The sequence below is a fragment of the Ursus maritimus genome, unplaced genomic scaffold, assembly GCF_017311325.1.
Source record: "Ursus maritimus isolate PB19 unplaced genomic scaffold, ASM1731132v1 scaffold_2, whole genome shotgun sequence".
Lineage (NCBI taxonomy): Eukaryota > Metazoa > Chordata > Mammalia > Carnivora > Ursidae > Ursus > Ursus maritimus.
The window spans coordinates 80,645,509-80,656,566 of record NW_024424452.1 but is presented as its reverse complement, the minus strand read 5'-3'; positions in this window follow the sequence as shown (position 1 = coordinate 80,656,566).

The following is an 11,058-nucleotide window of genomic DNA, read 5'->3' as shown; positions in this document are numbered from 1 at the left end:
TTTGTCCTGTTGGCTATGGGAAGCAGGAGGTGTCATGGTTAGTTTGTGCTTCTAACTGGTCAGTCTCTAGATACTGCACTGAGTCATCGATATTGTGAGCTACAAAGGCAAGCCACGGGTGTAGCTTTAAATTTTCTAGTAACCCTGTTAAGAAAAGAAAAGGAAAAGAAAAACTGATTTGGATAATATATTTTATTTGACTTATAGCCAAATATAAGCATCATGATAATTTCAACATGTAATCAATATTAAACAATTATTTTATATTCTTTATTATTGTACTAAGTCTTCAAAATCTGGTGTGTAATTTGCACTTCTAGTACATCTCGATTCGGTCTAGGCACATTTCAAGTGCTCAGTAGCCACGTGTGGCTGATGGCTATCACACTGAACAACACATGTCTAGAGAAAGGAATCTAGATGCTAAAAAGCAGAGGCTGATTTTTACAAGGTCAGGGGAAGATGATACATTTCTTTTTTTTTTTTTTAATGATACATTTCTAATGCAGGGTAGTGAGAATGAGAACAGAAAAAAAGAAGGTGATAGATTGTCAGGTGACTTAGCTTCTCCTAACATCTTTGTTTGTGAAATCAAGATACAGTATTTACCTTCCTGGGTGATGTAAAGATTCTCTGAGATCATACATGTAAAGCACCAGTTCAGGCTAGCAGGGAATGGAGGTTTAGCAGGCATTCTCCCCACTACCCAAGCTGTTTGCTGTCTCCAGGAACACGAATCAACATCTCACTTGCATAAGGTGGTGTTCAAAGCACTGGAATGGTATAGTACCAGGTGTGGACTGCCGACACCAAAAGAAATCACTGCTCAGTGTCCCCAGTGCACCTTCCCAGGTGTCTCTCTTGATATCACCCAGGTGAAGGGAAATTAGTAGCTGACTGTCATGGGAAGGCTGGAAGGCAGGGATAGTAAAGCCAGGCCAGGAGAGGCAGAAAAGCAGAATTGCTGACTTCTGGGCAGCAGCCACTCTGACTATCAGCAGCCAGCAGCTGGCAGCAGCTCCAGATGATTGAGAACTGAACAGCTTAATTGGAGGAGTGCGAACATCGTGGAGTGCCAGGCTGGCATGGTTAAGTGCAAAAACGTTTCCCCAGAGCCCACATTTCTTGCCTTAGGTTGATGTGCCCATGCTGTCTTGGGGAATGCCCCTAGCCAAAGCCCTGTGCACGGATCAACAGCTTCTATGTGCCTTGTAAGAGAAAGAAACTGCATTTCTGAATAGATGCAGGATACAGCCCTCTAGACCGAGTAGCTCATGCTGCAGAGAGAAGCTGGGGGTAGGGTGGAGAAAAGACAGGTCATTCTCTGCCAAATGAGAGCTCCATGCAGAGTGTCCGAAGAGTAACAGACGCCACACAGCTTAGCTGCATTAAGACCTTTCTGATCATAGGGATTTCTGACTCTTCTCATTTCCACCAAGGTGACGTTCAAATGAATATTTGTTTATTTTCAAAATGATTATTTTGGTTAGCTGAAGTCACTGGGTGGGTGCTGAGAATCTGAAAAAAGAGTAACCAAATCATTAGTGCCTGGAGCTGCTGAAAAGCACAACTCAGGTTCCCTTGGGTTTCCTCTGACTCACATGAATTTGCTATCCCTGCATTAGTCAGAGTAAGCCCACTGCTGTAACAAACAACCCCCAAATTCCACGGGGATACCAACGAATGATTATTTGTGTAACAGTCTGATTTGGAGGAACAGCTCCCCTGGACAGCTTTCTTCCGAGCAGACATCTGAGGACACTCGTACTTTACACTTTGAGCCTTCAATGTTCACTGCTCAGACTCTCTGCTGTCTTCTCCCAGGAGAGGAAAGAAGGGGGAGAATTGCATGTGGGAGCGTCCACAGGCCAGGTCTGGGAACAGGTATGTGATCTCTGTCTACTTCCTTTGTCCAGAGTTCAGGCACATGGCCGCATTTAACTTCAAGAGGCCAGCAAATACGGACTATGTGTCAAGGAGAAATAGGGAAAAGGCTTGTTGAACATCTAGTCAGTCCTTGCCACACTCCCTCTCTCTCTCATGAGACTAAGATAGAGTGTTTGGGGCTCTGACTTGACCCTGGAGGCTTGAGAGTCAGGAGACCGCAGGAGAGGGGCAACATTAATTAGAGGGTGATGCCCTGGAGTTTCAAGGTGATTATTAATCAGGACAATGTCATGGTCAAGAAGTTGTAATGCCAGACTAAATTTTTCTCCCTTGTCTTCCAGACCTATTTCGTCAGTTTGTGAGCCAAAGAGAGGGAAGTTTCTGCAGCCAGAGTGCCAATAGAGCAGAGGGCTAGGCTAGGCTTTCCATTGTTAACTGGCACCCAGTTGTCACCCATGGCCTCCACTTGCCAGCCAAGCTTAGTGGATCATGTGCACTGGTACTCTACCAGTAGAGTGTTTTGTTTTTCTGTTTTGTTGTTTTGTTTGGGTTCTTTGCTTTTAAAAAGCAACTCTGAATCCAGAATAAGCAACACTGTCTGCAAAGGTGTGGAAATTCCAGTCTGGTAAGACACTGTGAAAGACAGTGGTCCTAGGGGGTGATCACAGAGATGGTTAGTGTGATGGATGTTGTGGCTTGCAACAGCGCCCCCTCTTTGGGACTGATACACAAATGTTCTACCTTCTCGGAATATCTACTGCTGATTGCTCACAGTTCACAGCGATTTCTGTTCTGTAGGAACTGCCTTGCTCAAACTTAGGGCGTCCCCCTTGCACAACTCTCAGGTAGCCCAGGACCTAAAATTTGATTTTGTGACTGCCTCCTTGGCAGTCTTAAAAGCCTAACCATCTTGCTTCAATTTGGAACAACTCTGAAGGGCCATTCAGGCTCCAGAACTCCCCAGAGAATCTGCTTAGGTCTCAGTTACAACCTCATTACAAGTCAGCCTCTCCTCCTGTCCAGATTTGCCTTCTTCACTGCCTTACACATGTCTACCTCAGGAACTCGCCCCAGTAAACCTTCTGCATGTCAATTCTCAGCTAAGAATTAGTTGATAGAAAAACGGGTTTTAGGAAGTTGACTTTGAAAATTGGGACTTTGAAGATGGGTCAGTCATTAGCTCTCTGGCAATGCAAACCCCACCACTGGTCATAGGTGGAGGAGAACTGGCCCCTAAGATATTGGAGCAGTGTAGTTATTGAAAGCAGGGAGATTTCTGTGCAACTGTTAAAACTTTCATCAGCAGTAGACTGATATGGAATATCCATAAAAGGGGATACATGGCCTGGTGCAGTGTTTCTTGTGATTGAGAGGGACAAGGGAGATGATAATTATAAGGACCATGGAATTGGGTGACTGTGGCTGAGCACCATTGATTTTTGAAAGATAAATAATGACAGGCTCAGATGATTAATCACCATTTCAGTGCAAAATACAAAAGCTAGAGGGCCTTCTTAGCAGCATTTAGGGAAACCCTCATCTCCTGTGCAGCTGGAGTACCAGAATAGAAAACTAGGCTCAGGACTTAAACATTAAAGTAGTAGAACTTCAGATAGGATTGAATTCTCAGACTCAGTAAGTCTTCTGTAACAAGTACAGGTCCCTAATGGGGGAAGGAATAGGGTGCTGAGACTTGAACTAGGGCAATTTAAATAGATGCAGCTAAGTACCTTGACTTGCTGGTTTCAGAAGTCCCTTCCTCCCCTTTGCCTTGTTAGATCATCACGCTCCCCTTTCTAGAAGATGCTGCAGACAACCTCAAATAAGGCAGTCACTTCACAAGAAAATGCTTGTCTGCTTCAGGATCTATCCCCTACCCCTGCCGCTGGCAAGCAATCCGTAAGGAAGATCAAATTCCAGTTACAACCGGACTAGAGACACAAGACCAGAGATAAAAGTTGCTACAAGGCATAGCTAACATGTCCCTGTAGTAGCTGGTAGCATATGCATGGTGCTGAATCCTGGAGTACTTGATCAAGAGGAGCAGAACATAAAGTTGGATAATCAAGAGTTTATCAAAAGGGAATTGTCTCCTTTTTATATGATTTAATGCCTTTGCAGGGGCCCTGGAGATAACTGTTACTAGAAGGACTGTTAGAATCTGGAAAAAGCAAAGGCCCAGGCTATGTGAAGTAGAAATTCTAGAACTGCCATGGTACATGTGAAGGAAGAGATCAAACAGCTCAAAGAAGTACAATATCAGGCCAGAGCCTCACCAGTTGAGTATGTTTCATGGGAAGGCCTAAAGGGCACTCCAGGTGTCAAACCAATAAGGAATACCTAGTGAACCTGGGATCAGCTCAGTGATGGCTGTTCTCTATAGGCTAAGGCTGATGATAGGACAGGCTAATGCAGAACTGGGTTTTCTAGTAGCCTGATTAGATCCTCAAACAATAAAGGTCCAGGTGGTGGGCCTTTCCCTCAGAAAACAGGGTAATTGCAATTATTGGAATGAAGCAAGGTGGCCACATATATCACAATATGTGGCAAAATTCAAGTGGTATTTGGGTTTGGCTAGAGGATGAGTCTAACCTTCAAGGGGCTGTGGAGATATTAATAGAACGTGTGTTTCCAGAAGCATGTTAGATGAGCAAAGAGGTTATTTCTTAGTTTACGCAGGCAAAAGATATCAAGGATGGATGATAAGAAGGCTGAGGGAAACCTCTCAAATTAAAATTCAAGTTACTTTGTCAAGTTTCCAACTTGAGTCAGTTCTCAGACCCAGAAAACTGGAGGCAGAAAGAGATGCTGGATCCCTATGAAAAGAATCCTGCAACTCCATAGCAAGAATCCTGCAACTCCATAGCAATTGTATTCAGCTGAAAATTTTCTAGTCCTTTTCCCAATGGACTATTTACTTAAGTGACAGTCCGTTTGGGAAAAGGGACTACTCAAACTCTTCAATGATTGTTGGACACGGTCAGAATTGATATTGATATCCAATATGGGGACTCAATATGCCATAATAGTCCTCCTGTTAAAGTTTAATCTTGAAGATCAGTTTGGGGAAATATGCCAGTGGGGCTGTATGAGGCCAGGAAATTAATGGAGTCCTGGAATCCTAGGTCTGGCTCGCATGGGTCCATTGGTTTCACAGACCCACCTGATGATTGTTCACTGGTATAATTGGAATAGACATATTTGGAGTTTGGCAGAAACCCTTATAGTTGGTATTGGTTCCTTACCCAGTACTGTAGGAAATTTAGTAGGGANAGCCAAATGAAAGCATCTGAAACTATGCCTCCACCCCAAGCCAACACAGTAAATAAAAAGATAACATTGCAGCCTGGTGAGAATGGTAGGCATTAGTGCTACCCTCAAAGATCTAAAGAATACATGGTCTATAACAAATCCCCATTTAATTCACCAGAATAGTCCCTATAAAAATGGAATGAATCATGAATGAATGATTCACTACTGTAAATTTAATCAAGCGGTGTCCCCAGTTGTAGCTACAGAGCCAGATGTGATTTTACTAAAGCAGATGAATACAGCCTCCAACGCATATTAACTGGCCACTGATCTGGTGAGTGCATTCTTTTCCATCCCTATAAGAAAAGAGGATCCAAAACAGTTCATATTCATGTGAGATGGACAAGACTATGTAATTATGGTCTTGTCTTAGGTTATGTTAATGATTTGGCCCTCTGTAATAATATGGCTAAGAGAATGAGTGTCTGTATGGTGACTAACATAATATAATAAAAAAATATTAAAAAAAAAGAGAAGTAGTGTCTAACATTCCACAGAATATCACATTGGTCCATTATATTGACAATGCCATGCCAGTAAGACCAAACGAACAAGAAGTGGGCTAGTATGTTGGAAACCTTGGCAAAATACATGTGCTTCAGCGGGTGGAGATTAAAGCTTCAGGACCCTCACACATTAATGAACTTTTTAGGGATCTAGAATTCTGGAGAATGCAAGAATATCCCTTCCAAATAAAATAACAAAGAATTGTATTTTACACCTCCTACTACTAAGAACGTAGCATAAATCTTAATAGCCTCTTCATGTTCTGGAGGCAGCGTATTCTGTACCTGGGAATACTCTCTCACCAATTTGCTGGGTAACATTAAAAGCTGTGAACTTTGAGTAGTATCCAGAGCAGGGAAGAGCCCAGCAGAAGGACCAAGTTTTCAGAAACTGGTCTGACACTTGAGCCATATAACCCAGGAGATCCTATGGTACTAGATTCATCTGTGATGAGAGAAAATAGTGTGCAGAGTTGATGGAAAGTCCCAATGGTGACAAATCACAATGTAGACTTCTGGGGCTCTGGAGAAAGTCCCTGCCATCTAAAACAGGGGACAATCACCATCAAAAAAAGCAGTTACCATTGTGCTCCTTGCCCCCTGGGAAATACAGAGCTTCTGACCATGAGATAAAAGGGACCTCTCCATCATGAACTGGATTCAGTCACAAGGTGGAGCCAGTTCTGTGGCAATGCATTCTAAAATGGATATGGTACATCCAAGGTTGGGAACAAGAGCTGGAGAGCCTAAGTAAGCTAATCAAGCAGGTAGCCCAGAGCCCTGTGCCATCAATCAGTTTACACTAGGGTATCTCCCATAGCTCACATCTGTGGCTTAATGGAAGGACCTTTGTGATGAGATAGCAGAGAAGTAGAAAGCCCAAACTTTATTTATAGGGTAGCTGTGATGGATGGCAATGAGGGGAAATTGTCTCAGTGGGTAGAGCTTTAATGTTAAGTGCAGTTAGTGATCGATTATATGTAGAGGGAGAACTGACCTGAGGTAAAAAATATAGATGAACCCATGAACAATGGTGAATGGTCAAGGGCCAGGAAGGAGAAAGATTGGAAGATCAGAGACAAGGATGTCTATGAAAAAGACAAGTAGGTAGATCTATGGAAGTGTACAAGCAGCATGAAGTGAATAACCAGCAGAGAACATCTACTATGGGAGAGAGACTAAATAACTAGACAGAATGACTTGATCACCTGCTAAAAACCAACCTCTGTTATTGGCAATCCTGGTGATGACACAATGGTTGCATGACCTAAATAGCTATGGTGCAAATATAGAGGCTATGCATGGGTTACCATTCATTAAAACTGATTCAATTACCGCTACTGTTGAATGGATGCAGCCAATAACTTTTGGAATGGGCTAAGAACTTTGAACAAACACCATGGATTATTGATTATTCTTACCTTTTCATCATGTTAGCTTTTGAATGCCTTTGTGTGCCCACAGGTAGTGCTGAGAGTGATATATTTTTCTGTAGGCCAATCTCTCTCTGCAATAAATTTCCCAGATGCTTCCAGTAAGAGCATAAAGAAGTGCTCCTGCTCCCACAGGAGGCAGCAAGAACAAGAATGCATTGGTTGAAGAAGGGTCATTAAGAATAGAGGCTATAGTAAAACTACATTGGAAGATGATATGCTCTTGTATATAGAAAATTCTAAGGAAGTCACACACACACACACACACACACACAAAACTACTAGAATAAGCAAGTTCTGCAAGGTGGCAGGATACAAGATCAATATATGAAAATCAATTGTAGTTGCATACACAAACAATGAACAATCCAAAAATGAAACTGAGAAAACAATTCCATTTATAATGGCATAAAAAGGAATAAAATACTTGGGAATAGATTTAGCAAAAGAAGTGTGAGACTTTTAAAACCAAAACCTACAAAATATCATCACAAGAAATTAAAGATTTAAATAGAAAGACGTTCCATGTTTATAGATCGGAACACTTAATATTGTTAAGATAATGATACTTCCCAAATTGAGCCACATATTTAACACAATTCCTATCAAATCCCAGCTACTTTTTTTTTTTTACAGAAAATGACAAGCTGAACCTCAAAACTCATATGGAAATGAAAGAGACTGAGAATAGCCATAACATCTTGACAAAGAAAAACAGAGTTGAAGGATACACATTTCTTAATTTCAAAATTTACTGTAAAACTACAATAATAAGTACATTGTGGTACTCACATTAAGGTAGACATAGAGATTAATTGAATAGCATTAAGAGTCCAGATCACACCATACATTTATGGTCAATCAATTTTTGATTCATGTGTCAATACAATTCCATTGGGGAAGAAAAGCCTTTCAACAAATGGTGCTGGGACGACTGGATAGTCATATGTGAAAGAATGAAGTTGGATCCCTACGTCACACCATATACACAAATTAACTCAAAATGGATCAGAGGCGTAAATGTAAGAGCTAAAACTGTTAAGATTCTTAGAAGAAAACATAGGCATAAATGTATGTGACCTTAGATTAGGAGTTTTAGGTAGGATATCCAAAGCATAAGCAACAAAAGAAACAATAGATAAATTGGACTTCATCAAAATTTTAAACCTTTGTACTTCAAAGGACACTATCAAGAAAGTGAAAAGAATACCCACATAATGGGAGAAAATATTGGTATTTGTAAAATATATGATGTTTATGTGTCATACATATTGCATGATTTCATTTGTACAAAATTTTGGGGAATAGGCAAATCCATAGAGAGAAAATCGATGAGCAGTTGCCAAGGGCTGGGAGTTAGGGAGGAGTGGAGAGTGACTGCTAATAGGTACGGGATTCTTTCTTGCATGGTGTAAATGTTCTGGAATTAGACAGTGCTGATCCATGCACAACTTTTGATATAAAAACTACTAAATTGTGCCCTTTGAGGGGTGAATCTCATGGTATATGAATTATATCTCAATAGAGCCGTTACTTTTAAAAGAAGAAAAGAACGAAGGTCATCAGACTATGAGGCTGGATGTGGAACATAAACATTAGGCTGACTCACCATCTTGTCTATGAATATGTGCCTAGACACACGCTGCTCCCACTTCTTAGAACGTTTCCCCTACCTTTATTTCTGCCAATCCATGTCTTGAACTTCTAACATAACTGGAGTATAAACTCTGCCTTCCTCGTGTCAGTATCTAAAAACCTTATGGCTATACTACACCCTGGTTCCCCATCAAAGAATTCAACTAGGAATTGACTGCAATCCGTACTTGCTAAAAGTGCACTTACGATGTGCTATTTGAAAAAGACAGTCTAATGGGTATGTTAACTAGCCATTCTCTTAGATACTCCCAAGCTCTATCACCGTAATGAGTTATATCATTAGAAACAACGTACCTGGGCCACATGACCCAGCCAGGCACAAGCATACTAGTGAGTGATGCTATAATATTATATTCTCTGCTTTTATAAGGGTCTATATAAGAAATACCCATTTAAATGGCTTATCTATGTCTGCCACAAAACTGTAACTGAAGACTTTTCCATTATATTACCCAATGACCCTTATGTAAGGGCCCAGATGATAAATTTCTCTGTTTCCAGGAAAGCGTTTGCTTCTGCAGGTGAGTAACATGGATGTCTCTTTTTCCTTTCCTTTTCTTCCCTTTCTTTTCCTTTTCCTTAAACATAGAAACTGTCTAATGCAATAAAACAACCCACACTTAGTGAGTCTGCTCCTGACCTTTATATGCTTTCCTTCCTGGACCATCACAACATCCTAAGGTATATACACTGTTATTGCCCCTATTTACAGATGTGGAAACTGATGCTAAAAGAGATTAAATGACACTGGGAAGGGGCAGAGGTGGGATTTGAACCAAGGCGGCCTGACTCCAGGAACCAGACTAAGGCCAGCCTCTGCTTTCACTTAGCTGTATGGCCTCCCCACAAGGTTTATTTCCTGAGTCATCTGAAAAATGTTTGAATTCAGAGAGTGTACATACTAAATACATGTTTGCTTTATTCCCCACATCTCCTAGTTGAAAATGCTCAATAAATAACATTGATTGATTTATTTTTCCAAGTGCTGAGATCCTTGGAAGAATGACCCCACATAAATTCTGGTGGCTGTGTTTATTAATGACGCAAAGGTAGGGATCGCACAGGCTGGAGGAGAGGAAGACAGGACTGAAAACGGAAATAATTTATTTTCTTTCTTGGATGAAACTCCTGGAAATTTCATGGCACCTTAGCTGTCTAAAGTCTGGGCCTCTGGGTGCTTGCACACTGCTGGTGGGGATTTAATCATCTTATCTGATATATGTTTCCACGGAGTGACAGGTACTCCCTGACCCACTTCTGAACAGATTTACTCCATCAGAAAGGCTTGGGGGAAAGACCTTTACTCAGCCAGCATGATTCAGCTGGTCTGTGGGGCTGCTTATCTGTAAACACATTCATAAGCAAGCTAGCTCTCAGCTTGCAGAATTTTGATTAGTTAAGTTTCCTTTCTTTCCTCTCTCCTCCCTTTTCTTACCTTATTAGTATCTATAGGTCTGATACCTGGCCCCTATGTGGTTGAGAAATTAGAGAGCACCAAGATTTTCATAAGTGAGGGCCTCACCTCCTAGCCAGACATTACTGACCTTTTGGTTTCTTAGCCCCTATAGTTTCTGGTAGATTCCCACTTCAGAGTCCTGAGTGCCACAGGAAAATGACACGCATACTCTCCAGGAACTCGCTCCTCAAAGTGCGGTCTCTGGACCAGCTGCAGCAGCATCTCCTGGGAGCTAGTTAGACGTGCAGAATCTGGGGCCTCACTCAGGCCTGCTGAGTCCGAATCTGCAGGTGAGTCTTGCAAAGTAAGGCCGGCAAAGCACTGGTTTCAGAATCCCTCAGCCGCAGGGAGGGGAAGCAGCTGCCCTACCAAACAGACCTCCCGAGGCTGTCCCTTGAGTGTGCCTCAGATGGAATCATAAGATGCTGGCGTGGTGCTCAGGAGTCACGAATAAGGGCACTGACCGGCTGTGTGCCTTCAGCGGGGCTCTGCTGCCGCCCTTGCTCCTTTCTGCTCTCTGAGAAGGGGCACACATGTTGTCTGTTAGATCTTTCCCTCCACTGACGTGTAGAACATCTAGAGACCTGGGGTATTGCTTCCATAGTTATTAGAGTTTCACAACAAATGTCATTAGTGCGTCCCAGGGAGTAATTTTCTCCCCTTCGGTATACCACCAATGCTTTGTACATCTCTACTGGAGAATGCACCGCTCAGACTTGCTTACGCATCCCCATCCCCCACATTATACTGTACAGTTTTTCATGGCCCAGAAACACATAGAGTCTTGACTATTCTGCACCTACCCTGG